We start from the raw sequence: 13280 nt of genomic DNA, 5'->3' as shown, positions 1-13280 counted from the left end.
CTCCTCCCAGATTGAGCCAAGCGTCCCTGTATAAGTCCCAGGTTTCAAACAGCTATCTCATGCAGCGAGCCCAGGACCTGGTACCATTGCCTAGATGCCTCCCAAACAGATCAAGCCAATCAACTGTCTCACCTATTCAGAGGGCCTGATCCAGTTGGGGGCCCCTCAGCCTTTGGTTCATAGTTCATGTGTTTCCATTCGTTTGGCTATTTGTAGAAATTTTTTAAGATACTGGGGTTTTGTTTGTTTTACTAAACGTCAATAATGGTTTAAATGAACAATAGCTTACACTCATCAATTGGGTTGATCATAATATTTGAAAGGAGATTAATCACAGTAAGTGACAGAACTAGAAGCCATAAAGTTCTTCAAAAGATCAAATTCAGCTGAATAAGAGATCTTGGGGCTGGAAAGATCACTTAGCAGCTAACAGTGCTCACTCCATCATCCTAGGGACCAGAACTTGGATCTCAGAACCCAGAGTATGAGTAAATGCCTGTAATCCAAGCTTTAAGCAGGATTGCTGGGGCTGGCTGGCTTCCAGCAGAGCAGAAAATTCTCATTTCTACCCTGTTTCAGGTCCTTACATGGGGGAGAAATTATGATTGGGAAGGGAAGAGAGAGGAAGAAAGAAAAGGAGACAGAACTATATGAGGACAATAGACGCTTCTTGTAATGAAAAATAGCTCGAAAATTATATAGCAAAACGAAGAGGAAGACAAGTCACTCACTTCAATTGAAAGGCCTAACCACAGATTACCCTTTTCTCACGTCAGTAAACGACCATGTAAATTGGGGAGAATCACCAAATTTATGGTAAGAAAAACTGTTAAGGTTTAGTGAAGGGCACAGTCTGAAGAAAAGCCACAAGTCAATGAAGATGAAAGGAAATCAAACACCTATTTTCACACTGCCGATTAGGTTTGGTGGATAGTGAACATAAAAGGAGCAATTCATGTGCACACTTGTATGAGTGAGTCCCTCCATCAGAATCTTGAACTTTGAGAACAGGAAGATAGAGTGTAGTCAGACCTACTGCTTGGGAGCATACTTATCCTGATATCTACACTACATAAAGACCCAACAAAGAAAAAGAATTACAGACCAATTTTCCTTATGAACACAGATGCAAAAATTCTCAACAAAGTACCTGCAAACCAAATTCACGAACACATCAAAAAGATCACCCATCACGATCAAGTATGCTTCATCCCAGAGATGCAAAGATGGTTTAACATAAGTAAATTGATAAATGTAACCCACCATACAAACAAACTAAAAGACAAAACCCACATGATCATCTCATTAGATGCACAAAAGACCTCTGATGAAATCCAATGCCCTTTCATGACAAAAAGTCCCTGAGACAGACCGCTGTGGTGGTACATGCCTTTAATCCCAACACTCAGTCTGCAAAAGTAGGCAGATCTCTGAATTTGAGGCCAGCCTGGTCTATAGAGTGAGTTGCAGGATAACCAATATTATACAGAGAAACCCTGTCTAGAAAACAAAACAAAACAAACAAATAAACAGTCTTGGAGGGATTAGGGATACAAGAGACATACCACAACATAATAAAGGCAGTTTACAGCAAACCCTTAGTCAATATCAATGTAAATATAGAGAAATGCAAAGCAATCCCATGAAAGTCAGAAACAAGGCAAGGCTGTCCACACTGTCCATACCTATTCAGTATAACCTAAAGTCTTAGCTAAAGCAGTAAGACAACTGAAGGAGATCAAGAGTATACAAATTAGAAAGGAAGAATTCAAAGTATCTTTATTTGTAGATAATATGATAGTAAACATAAGTGACCCTAAAAATTCCACGAGAAACTCAGCAGGTGATAAACACTTTCAGCAAAGATGGTAAATACAAATTAACTCAGAAAAATTAGCAACCTTTCTATACACAAATGACAAATGGACTGAGAAAGAAATCAGGGAAACAATTGCTGTGGGATGTCTTTCTTTTTGCTGTGAATATGTGCTGCTCCCATTGGCTAATAAATAAAGCTGCATTGGCCTATGGCAGGGCAGGATGGAGCCAGGTGGGAAGATCCAAGAGAGTCAGTGAGAGAAGAAAGGAGAGTAAGGGGAGACGCCAAACTGCCGTTGAAGGAGCAACATGTAATGGGACGCAGGTAAAGCCACCGAACACGTGGTGATACATGGATTAATAGTTATGATTGAGTTAAGTTATAAGAGCTAGCTAACAAGAAGCCTGAGCCATAGGCCATATAATTTGCAATTAATATTAGGCCTCTGAACGATTATTTTATAAATGGCTGCACAACCGCAGGGCTGGGTGAGACCAGAGAAACACGGGACTATGGGGTTGGTTGGGACTGGAGAAACTATGGCTATAAACAATACCTTTCATAACAGCCTCAAATAACATAAAATATCTTGAGTAACTCTAACCAAGCATGTGAAAATCTTGTATGATAAAAAGGTCAAGTCTTTGAAGAAAGAAATCAAAGAAGATAGAAGATGGAAAGATCTTCCATGCTCAAGGATCAGTAGGATTAACATAGTAAAAATGGCCAATCTACAAAAACATTCTACAGATTCAATGCAATCCTCATCAAAATTCCAACAAACTTCTTCATAGATCTTGAAAGGACAAAATTTTCAGCATCAAATAGAAACACAAACAAACCAGAACAGCGAATACAATCCTTAATAGTACAGGAACTGTGAGAGTCATTACCATCCTGGATTTCAAGCTGTACTACAGAGCTATAGTAATAAAAACCACACGGTGATCAATGGAATGAAATCGAAGACCCAGACATAAATCCACACACCTATGGTCACCTGATTATTGATGAAGAAGTCAGAGATACACAGTGGAAAAAAGAAAAGCATCTTCAACAAATGGTGCTGGTCAAACTGTGTCTGCATGTTGAGGAATCCAAATAGATACTACTCATCACCCCACATAAAACTCAACTCCAAATGGATGGATCAAAGACCTCAATATAAAACCAGACACACTGAACCTGATAGAAGAGAAAGTGAGAAATAGCCTTGAACTCATTGGCACAGAAAAAGACTTTTTGACCAGAACATTGTTAACACAGGCACTAAGATCAACAATTAAAAAAAAAAATCAGATTTCATGAAACTGAAAAGCTTCTGAGTGGCAAAGGACATCATCTTTCAAACAAAGCAGAAGCCTACATAATGGGAAAAGAATTTTTTTTACCAACTACATATTCTATAGAGGGCTAATATACAAAATATATAAAGAATTTAAAATACTAGATATCAACAAAACAAATAACCTAATTAAAAAATTGTGCAAAGGTCTAAAAAGAGAATTTTCCAAAGAGGAACCTCAAAAAGCTGTGAAACACTTAAATATGCAACATCCTTAGCCATCAGGGAAATACAAATCAAAACTACTCTGAGATTTCACTGAAGTACACCTGTGAAAAATGGCTAAGATAACTAAAACAAATGGCAGACATACTGGTGAGGTTGTGAAGTAAGGGGAACACTCAACCACACTAGTGGGACTACAAATTTATACAGCCACATGAAAGTCAATATGGAAGGTCCCCAGGATGATCTACCTCAAGATCCAGCTGTGCCATTCTTAGGCATATACCCAGAGGTCACATCATCCCACCACAGAGATCCTTGCTCAACCATGTTCACTGCTGCTCTACTCATAATAGACAAAAATAGGAAACAATCTAGATGTCTGTTAACAGATAAATGGATAAAGAAAATGTGGTACATTTAGACAATGGACTATTACTCAGCTGTTAAAAAAAATGACAACATGAAATTTGCAGGCAAAAGGATGGAACTAGAAAAAAAAATCATCCTAAGCAAGGAAACCCAGACCCAGAAAGACAAATAAGGTATGTTTTCTCTTATAGGTGGATAGTAGCTATTAAGTCAATGACACCAAGCTACAATCTGTAGAATCAAAGAGGATCGATATAGAGTGGGTACTGGGGGTATGGAGAGACACAGATATATCTCCCTAGGAAAAGGAAATAGAATAGATAGTTATGGATACATGTAGTTATTTTTAAAGTGTAGAGTGCATTGCATGTGTAATATGTTTTATTTTTAATTTATTTTTTTAGAACTTCATACATGAGTACTATATTTGCATCATTTCCACCTTTCTCTCAACCCCTAACTCCTCCTATGCTATGCACCCCTCTAACTTATGACTTCTTCTTCTTTAATCATTATTGTCAAATTTATATAACTTACTAAGTCCATTTAGTGTTGCTTTTATGTTGACGAGTTTGGGACTGCCCACTTAGGATTGAATAACCTATCAGGGGCTCATCTCTGGAGAAGACTAAATCTTCCTCACAGCAACAGGGTATAGCTTCTGTGTTGTGTTTAGATGACACTATCTGCAGCAGGCATCCTGGGCCTCTGGCTTTTACTCTTTTGGAGGGGGCAGGGGCTCATATTTCGGGATTTTCTCTGAGCCTTAGTGTGGGGACTATGCTGTAGATGTAGCAGTTAGGGGTGGGCACCCCACAATCACTTATTTCCTGTGTTGTGACCAGTTGTGGATCTTTCTAACAGTCTCTATCTGCTGCAAAAAGAAACACCTTTGAAGAGAGTAAGAACTTGCCTCTGTGTATAGGTCTAAGTATTTCCAATAGAGTTAGAAAGTACACTGGCTTAGGAAGGTGGCAGAAGTCGGCTCTCCTCTAGGGCCTATGATTGCTCCAAGGACAGATAGTTGACCGGGTTCACAGTACCAGACATGACTTCTCTCCTATTGAGTTCAACTAGACAGTTGTCAGTTACTGCCAAGATAAAAGCCATAACAACACTATTGGGAATATCTGGCTGGCTAGGCTGCCCATTGCTGTGGTTCCTAGGCTGCACAGCCAGGAAAGGCCTACTGTTTGCTCTTCTCCCTTGGCAGCTTGCATAGCACCTGTCCACACCATGAAAGCTAGTCCTCAGGCAAGAGACTTCTAGAACAGTTTAGCTCATTCCTCTAAATCTTTTGTCCAAAGTGTGTAGTATCTTCAGCGATCAGGTCTTACTTACCTTCAAGTTTTGGGAAGCAAGCAAGGATAATGGTAATAGTCTATACTGTTTTGGGAGGCTCTTGGATTATCCCCACCTCCACGCCAACCAACAACTGAGGGAGGTTTTCAATTCTTGACACTGGGCATTTTGTTAGGTAGTCAGTCTATGGCTTTGGTGAGGAGAATTAATCACCTCGTGTATGTGTGTGTGTGTGTGTGTGTGTGTGTGTGTGTGTGTGTGTGTGTAGTAAGCTTCTAAAACAACATGTTTCCCTATAGGTATTTCAAACATCCTTAGTACTACGTATGTCTCCTTCCTCCCTCTTCAGCTACATTACTCTCCCACCCCCTTCCCAATGTCTTCCTTCCCCATTCCATTTTCCCATTTTCCACACATAGCCTCTTTGTATTGTTCACCCTCTTTCTAGAGCTCCTTTCTTCCCTCTCCTCTCCATGGTCCTTTTCTATTTTTCTGGCTTCTGTGGTTACTTTAGATTATATACCAAATCTAAAGATTCAGAGCTAGTGTTCTTATATCTTCAGCATGGCAGCTGCGCCTTCATCTACTCCTATCTCAGTCAGCAATTGGGACTCCACAGTTCCCAGCCTGCTTCTCTGGCAGTGGCCTGGTCACTCAGGCCTCAGTCTGGCTTGAATTCTGTTCCCACAGGCACTGGCTCTGCCATTGCCACTAAAGGTGGCTTTAACTAAGTCTCTATCATTCTATTTATAAAAACAAAACAAACAAAACAAAACAAAACCTCAAGACTCAAAGGCTGGAGTGAAAACCTGCTAACTCAAGAGAGGTTGAGTAGCACTTAGCTAACCTCTCCTTGCTGGTGTCTCCCAAAAAGCCTGTCCTTCCACTCCACCAAAACAAAAAAGGCTGCTCCACTCAAAACCCCTCCCTTCCAGTGCATCTCTTTATCTCTTCCAGATGTCCTCTGATGTTCTATGATTGCTTTCTGTCAGCTAGTTGCTAACTCAGCCTCCTCATCCAAGGATAATTTTATTTAATCAATGCAAATGCAGACTCAGAGTTTACAGTGTGAATGAATATCCCCCCACCCCAAAAGCTAGAATTATCCTCCGGGTTATACAAAGAACTTAAAAAAACAAAAAAAACAGATAATCAAGAATAATACCAATTTAAAAATGAGCTGTACACCATAACAGAGAATTCCTAAAAGAGGGAGTAAAAATGGATAAGAAATGTCTTTATAAATGTTCAACATCCTTAGCAATTAGGGAAATGAAAATTAAAACTACTTTGAGATTTCATTTTACCCCAGCCAGAAGTCTAAGATCAAAAAACTAAAACTAAAATACAATGACAACAAATGCTGGTGAAGATGTGGGGACAGGGCACCCTCATTCTCAGTGCAATTGCAAAGTGGAACAGCCACTCTGGAAATCAGTGTAGAGAATTCTCAGAAAGCTAAAGATAGATCTACAGAATGACCCAGCTATACCACTACTTGGTGTATGTCCACAGGACTCATCATCTCGCTCCACAGATGCATGCTTAGCCATGCTCCTGTTTGTGTGCTATGCATCTTAGTGTGGGATTCTATGTGGACAAGAGGCTTGGAGGGGAAGGGCTATTTGTCTGTTTCTGGAACCTGAGTGTAGACCCAGCCTTACTCTGTGCTCTTGATCTGCTCATGGGCTGTTGTGTAGCTCATTCATTTTATACATCTATAGGCTAGGCCTTTGGGTTTAGTCTTTATTCTACAGAAATTGGACATCACAGACTATTTTACTCAGGACTTACACATACACACACACACACACACACACGCCTATCTAATCACAAATACTAGAGATGAATGCTATTATAGATAAATAACATGAATATAAGCATAGCCCCCTCAGGCAGAGCTCCCTCTTCACATGACTGTTGATTAACAGCCTGTAAATCTTAGACACCAGTAATAAGGCTTTGAAACAGTCCATATCAAGCACAAAGAAAGCTAACATTGTTTTAAAAACATTCTTAATTATATGACTTAATTAATCAATTAATTAATTAATTCTAAATTGCAGGACTTCCATCCTACTCTTTCCTGGGAACACTGGTGTGTTAATAACTGTTTCCAATATCTGTTTCCAACTGATAAAGAATACATAATTTCTCTGTGTCAAGTTGGAGCTTCATTTTTGAAGATATTTAAACTTTTATTAGTATTATTATATATGAATGCACGCATGCTGATGTGCTTGTGAAGGTCAGAGGACAACTCTGGGGAGTTGGAACTCATCATCTACTTTTCCGTGGGTCCTGGGGAGGAAACTCAGGTCACCAGGCTTGGACTGTTGGTCAGCAAGTGCCCTTACTCACTGAGCCATCTCATCAGTGCCTAGAGCTTTGTTGCATAACTCCAGGCAATATTCATTTCTAAAGCTCAGAGACACACATTTTCCCTACTCCTCCAAACATGGACCTTTTAGAAATATTTCCTGCAGGCTGCATATAGTCACAGTAAGTAAAAAAACAAAAAACAAAAAACCAAAAAAAAACAAAAAAACAAAAAAACAAAAAACCCACTATGCTTGCTGAGCTGGTTTATGCAAAGGGCGTCGTCGTCAGGTTATAAACCCTTGTAAGGGAATTTTTCGGAATAGAAAAAATTGCTCAATGTAGAATTCTAAAACATGTTTGTCTCTGTAGCATGTTTCCCTCTACACCCCAAACTTAATAGAAATGGTTGAGTTTGAGTTGAAATACTCAATTCTTCTAACTCTAGATAGTTCAAAAGGAACCTTTCCAATGTGCGGTGCTTCTCTGCCTACAAAGAGTCTTGGCTTCCAGCAGCTGTTTCCCCCTCTGTGTTTGGTAAGCTGTGACAAGGCCCTAAAGCCACAGGCTTGCTGTAATCCCTCTGTCCTCAGCTGTGGCAGCACATGATGGGCATGGCCCTCAACAGCTGGGCTGTGCTCCACTCTTCTTTCACAATAAAGGCCCTACACCATGACCTAGGCAAATAGAATCCAAATCACAGGTCGCACAAAGCCAGAAGGAGTCTAGCCTTCCAAGAAGACAGGAGTTTCCTGCTTGCCTAGAAAGCAGGATTTGTCTGACATTTTTAACACTTTATTAGTATGTATAGACTCACAGAGATCTTTAAAAAAGGACTTCTTAAACAAAAAACTGTGTTTCTATATTTATCACAATTAACTGGATTAATTATGATGTTCAATTATTTACAAATAATTGAATTATCAGTTATTTCAGGAAAATACAACCTCATTGTGTTATTATACAGTCCACATTGAATAAATATACCATTCTTGTTCATTGAAGAAACTCCTTATAAAAGATGCTACCTGTGGATCACTCACCAAACAAACAGCATAAGCCTTCAGTACAATAGCTGTGGGATGAGAGCTGAGAGTCCGAAAGGGGGCCCAGCCCTTTTCATGTTGAGTGCACCAGGCAGATGCAGTTGATGGAGACTGTCATCTCTAAAATACAGTTTTCTTAAAATCACTGCCTACCATCACTAAAAAGTAAGAACTAAGACACTACTTAAAGAATTTAGTGAGTATTCGTTTTGGCAGCACATATACTAAAACTGGAACCATCAAGAGATTAGCATGGCCCCTTTGCAAGGTTGGCAATCAAATTAAAGCATTCTATAATTTAAAAATTTTTAGTGATATTTAAATGAAAATTTTAATTTCTATAAGGTACTAAATCCTTAATGAAAATTTCCAAATTAAATTTCAAATCCAAAAGTACATTTAAAATTATGCCCTGATCATTTTTTTGGTAATCTTTATTTAAGCTGCTTTTAATTTATGGGTGTTAAGATTTTGAATAGTGTTATAGTTTTAGCTTTTGGAGTCAGCTAGACCTGAAATTAAACCCAGTCATTTTTACCATCTAGAAAACGAGAGATGGTGTCTCTCACAGATTCATACACTAGATCTGTGTGTGTGCACTTGCAAAATGGGAAAAATCGTGTTTACTGCCTTGGGCTTCTGTATACCTAAATGAACGTGTTTGCAATAAACACAGCACAGAAACCCTCAAGTAGCATTGCATATTGGTAGAGTAAGCAATAAAGGCCCAACAGGAGGGAGAAATTGGGTAGGTAGTTTAGGGGAAAAAGACTTCCAAGAGAAGTACAGTTTCTCTAGACAAAACCCAAAAATGTCCTTGAGCCCCTGGCTGCCTCACTGTAGCCAGAGATGCCAGAAATTTGGAAGGCTCTAATCTCTAATTTAGTTCCTAAATGATTTTAGGGTCACCTCTTCAGAGGTGGGTGTGTTAGAGTAAGCAATAAAGGCCCATTAAGCAAAATCTCATCTCTGGCCCATGACCTAACACTCCACTTAGCTAAAGAACCACCCGTCGGAAGACAGCTCACAGAAGCCCGTGGTAAGGACGCAGGCAGAACAAGTCCTTTAAGGGAATATTGCACTTTTCCTTCCCAGAATGCTCACCCTAGAACTGTGGCTTACTGGCTGGCAGCCGTGCAGTTTTGTACAACTGGCCCTTTTCTGAATTACTCAGAACTGTGCATTTCCCCTTTCTTCCTTCTATGTCTTTTCTAAGCAGGGATTGCTTAACACTTTGGGTCTCCCCAATATTTTAGGCTTTTTTACTTTTCCCTACAGTATCCTCCCAGCTATGTGGATGCTTGCCTGTCAAGTGTCTGACCTTCAGGACAGGACATCTTACACAGTATGAGCCCTCCCCCACCCCCATTCTCCTCCAGGAAGCTGTTGAGATTTACAGCTTGCTTGCCATGGCATTTTTTTCTTTTAAACTCTAATAAAATTGTCCTTGAGCTTCCATTTGAGTTCATTCTTAAATTATTTATTAATTACACTAAGAGCTCCAAGAAGTGGATCTTAATTTCCCACGTATCAATTTAAGACTCCACTTTGAACCCACAGATCTACCAGTGTACACAGTAGGTGCTAACTACAAGCAAGGAGCTTCCAGTTACAACCAACCTTTGGCCTAACCTTCCTTCTACTTCCCAAAGACAGCTGGAAAGGAAGCTGTTGTGTTTCTTGATGGGTGAATCCTAGCTTGCACCCTGCTGTTAGCTCAGAGGAAGGTAACTTTCACTTGGGATCTGTTTCAAGACATGCAGTGCCTAAGCCTGGTTCTGTTGTGTCCCTGCTCTTCACCACAGACTATTCTGATATGAAAATCCAGGCATACCTTCTGCTTGCCCTGTTAATTCACTCCATCAAGCCTGTCCAACCCTTTACTGCCTCAATGTCCTGGACATTGTGAGACAGAATCTTTGCCTGACTCCACCTGAAACTAGAAGTAGCTAACCCTGGCCCTTTCGTATATTAGTTAATAAATGCCTGCATCATTAGTAAGCACACCTATAAGCAAAATATCTGGGAAAAAAATTAGAAAAAAGTGCTGATGTTGTGACTAGCAGAAGTGATGAGTCAGAATTCTACAGTAAGGTGTTATGAATTCTGGGGAAACACTCTTATTGACCTTGAGGCACCTACAGGTCTGTGGAAAAACTCTAAGTACTCCATTCTGACAGGGAAAGGCAGTACTTGAAAGAGAGGGAGGAAGAACTCTTCCATAATATATATTCTTCAGAACTAGTTGTCTCTCCCAAGCCTGTCCTCATGAACTTACAAGACTGGGAAAAAAGAGAGAAATATTTGCTATGATTGCTCTTTCCATAAATGTGAATTGAAATTGTAAGCATTTGTCAAGGTAAAAGCATTTTCACACAGCAAGCTTAGCATCATGGACAGAAGCAAGGCATTTAAGCCCCCTTATTGTGTAGACAGTAAATCAGTCCCAGCAGGATGCGAGGGGTGGGGGTGGGGGAGAGTCACCTTTAAGCCCATGGACACTGCTGCTCAACTTCCCCTTCTCAGTACTCCTTAGGCTCTACCAAGTGTGTCATGGATGTAAGAGGCCATTTTCAATCTAAATCTTGTTAGAGATTAATAAGCAAACATTTTCTTGCTTATTATGCAATTTATCATGATGAAAAGTACATTGGACTCCTCAAGGCTACATGCTGATACATTCATTTATTCAGAGCTGTGTAGAGAAAGTCATACTAATCTTTGTGACAGAAAGGATGTAATAGCAAGATTTAAATTACCTACTGAAAACTATAGGATTTATGTCTCTTGACATACTCTCTGTAGATGAGGCATATATACATGTTTACTTTGCTGATATAAGCTTGATGTAAACTTATTTTAAAAACAAAACTGTTAACAATAAAACTAAAATGAAACCTACCATTCATTCCAGGTAACAGAATAGAGTATATAAACTTGTGAAATTGGGATTGGTCATATTTGAAAACAAACTATCATACTGGATAATTAAACATATTACATGCTTCTCATGATAAAGCAAGAGGGCTTCAGGACGTGCAGCCCATGCTGTGTTCTCCTGTGGGTACACAACATCGAGTCAGGAGGAGGCTAAAGGTAGAAAATATGTTCTAGAGATTTGTACAAAGACCAGCTGCCTTGTACTATTGGTGTAAACTTATAGGCCAGCATTCCCTCCTAATTCCAAAAGTCACCTGAGAAATATCTGCTGCCCTCCTTTACCAGAAACCATTCTGGCCACTAATCCATAACACTGCTCATTTGCCAGTTTGTAATCTGTTGAACACTGGAACCATCACAACAACATCACCACTTAACACAACTGCCATAGTAACACCATCAGTCTCTTAATGCTCTGGTTAGCTTTTATTTCCAATCCCAGTCACCTGACTCCTCTATTAGACTGTGTTGTGGGCATGTCTGCAGGACATCGTCTTGATTGCTAACTGAGGTAGAAGGACCCAATGCACTGTGGGCAATACCATCCCTAGGTAGTTATATGATATATGCGTAGGAAAGCTAGCTCAGCATGAGCCAAAGCCAGGCCAGAGCATGAGCAATCAGCATTCCTCCATGGTTTTGGCTTCAAGGTCCTCCCTTGACTTCTCTCAGTGATGGACTGTGACTTGGAAAGTATAAAGGAAATAAGCCCTTTTGTCCTAAGTTGGTTTTCGACAGAATGTTTATCATAGTAACAAATGAAAACACTTAAGATGTGCTAATCACTCCTCTCAGTTCTTTGCAAACATAATCTCACTTAGCATCAACTTTTTGAAGCAGACACTTTAATTCCATTCAGGTAGCTAGGGAGACCTAGAGGTGACATTAGAAAACATGGAGGTATGACAAGAGGTAAGAGAGGAAAGCAGCTGTCTAGGTTTGCAGTGAATACTCTCCTCCTACCAGTTCACCAGGGGCACTGGGCAGTGGATGGATAATCTGTAGGCAAAGTCACAGCACTGTGTTTCAGCCTTCAGTTGCCTCTCTGGCTTCCACACAGTGTACTTAGCCCATCTAGCAGAAAGACAGCAGGTCCCCACGTGCTGTAACCAGAGGGAACTGTGGCATAAGGAAAAGCAGCCATGAAGCAAAGAGCGATCATTTTAGTTTTTAAAAAGGTCAACAATGACGACACTGGTATGTTTTTACAGAGAGAGGCATCATGGGACAATTGAGGAATTTCTATCACTTTATATTCACTAGGATGAACTACTTTAAAAAGTAGACAGAAAAATGGAAATCTTATTTGTACAGTGCTGAAGATAATGAAAATTCAACTGCGATGAAAAATTGTTTGGTAGTCCTGGAAAATTTAAAGATGGAATTATAAGCCCTACTAATTCCACTTTGAAAATGAAAATGAGTTCCCACATAAACACTTACATATGAATGTTCACAGTAGCTCTGTTCATAAGACCGAAAGGTGAAAAATAGCTACATGTCTATCAACAGATAAACAAGACATTGTCTAACAGTAGGTGGGATGGAATCCAGCTAAAATACAAAATAAAACAGTGAAACACACTACAATAGGAATGGACTCTAAGAGGGATAAGTGAAAGAAGTGAATCATCAAAGAAAGAAGTGAAAGAAGTGAATCATCAAAGACTACAGGATGCACGGGTTCATTTCTGTGAACTGCCCAGGACAGGCAAATTTAAGAAAGGCCGAAGATTAGTGTTTCCTAAGGCATTTAGACAGAGGAATGAATGGGAGAAACTGCTTAATGGACAATGGTGGCTTTGGAGTCAGCACTACTGGGGACTAGGTGGTTGTGATGGCTGTACACTGTCACTTTACTTTTGTTGATAATCACCAAGTTTATGCCACTTGCATAATATACCCAAAGGAGAGGTGTTTTCCTGGAATCAGGAGACTGGGTTCTAAGAGAGCATCAATGCCCATCTTTACC

At 39.8% G+C, this 13280-nt stretch overlaps 1 protein-coding gene and 1 non-coding gene across 5 annotated transcripts in view; one reads left to right on the top strand and one right to left on the bottom strand.

Annotated features, from left to right (window-relative positions):
• Positions 1-13280, bottom strand: part of Wdr7 (WD repeat domain 7) — a 304595-nt gene that overhangs the window by 78180 nt on the left and 213135 nt on the right. The gene's annotated exons all lie outside the window — the stretch shown is intronic.
• Positions 8569-8678, top strand: LOC121824209 (U6 spliceosomal RNA). The gene has a single exon (XR_006066024.1). It is a non-coding gene; the product is annotated as a U6 spliceosomal RNA (small nuclear RNA).

This window comes from Peromyscus maniculatus, chromosome 19 (assembly GCF_049852395.1).
Source record: "Peromyscus maniculatus bairdii isolate BWxNUB_F1_BW_parent chromosome 19, HU_Pman_BW_mat_3.1, whole genome shotgun sequence".
Lineage (NCBI taxonomy): Eukaryota > Metazoa > Chordata > Mammalia > Rodentia > Cricetidae > Peromyscus > Peromyscus maniculatus.
The sequence above is the reverse complement of the archived record's forward strand: the minus strand, read 5'-3'. Positions and strand labels throughout refer to the sequence as shown.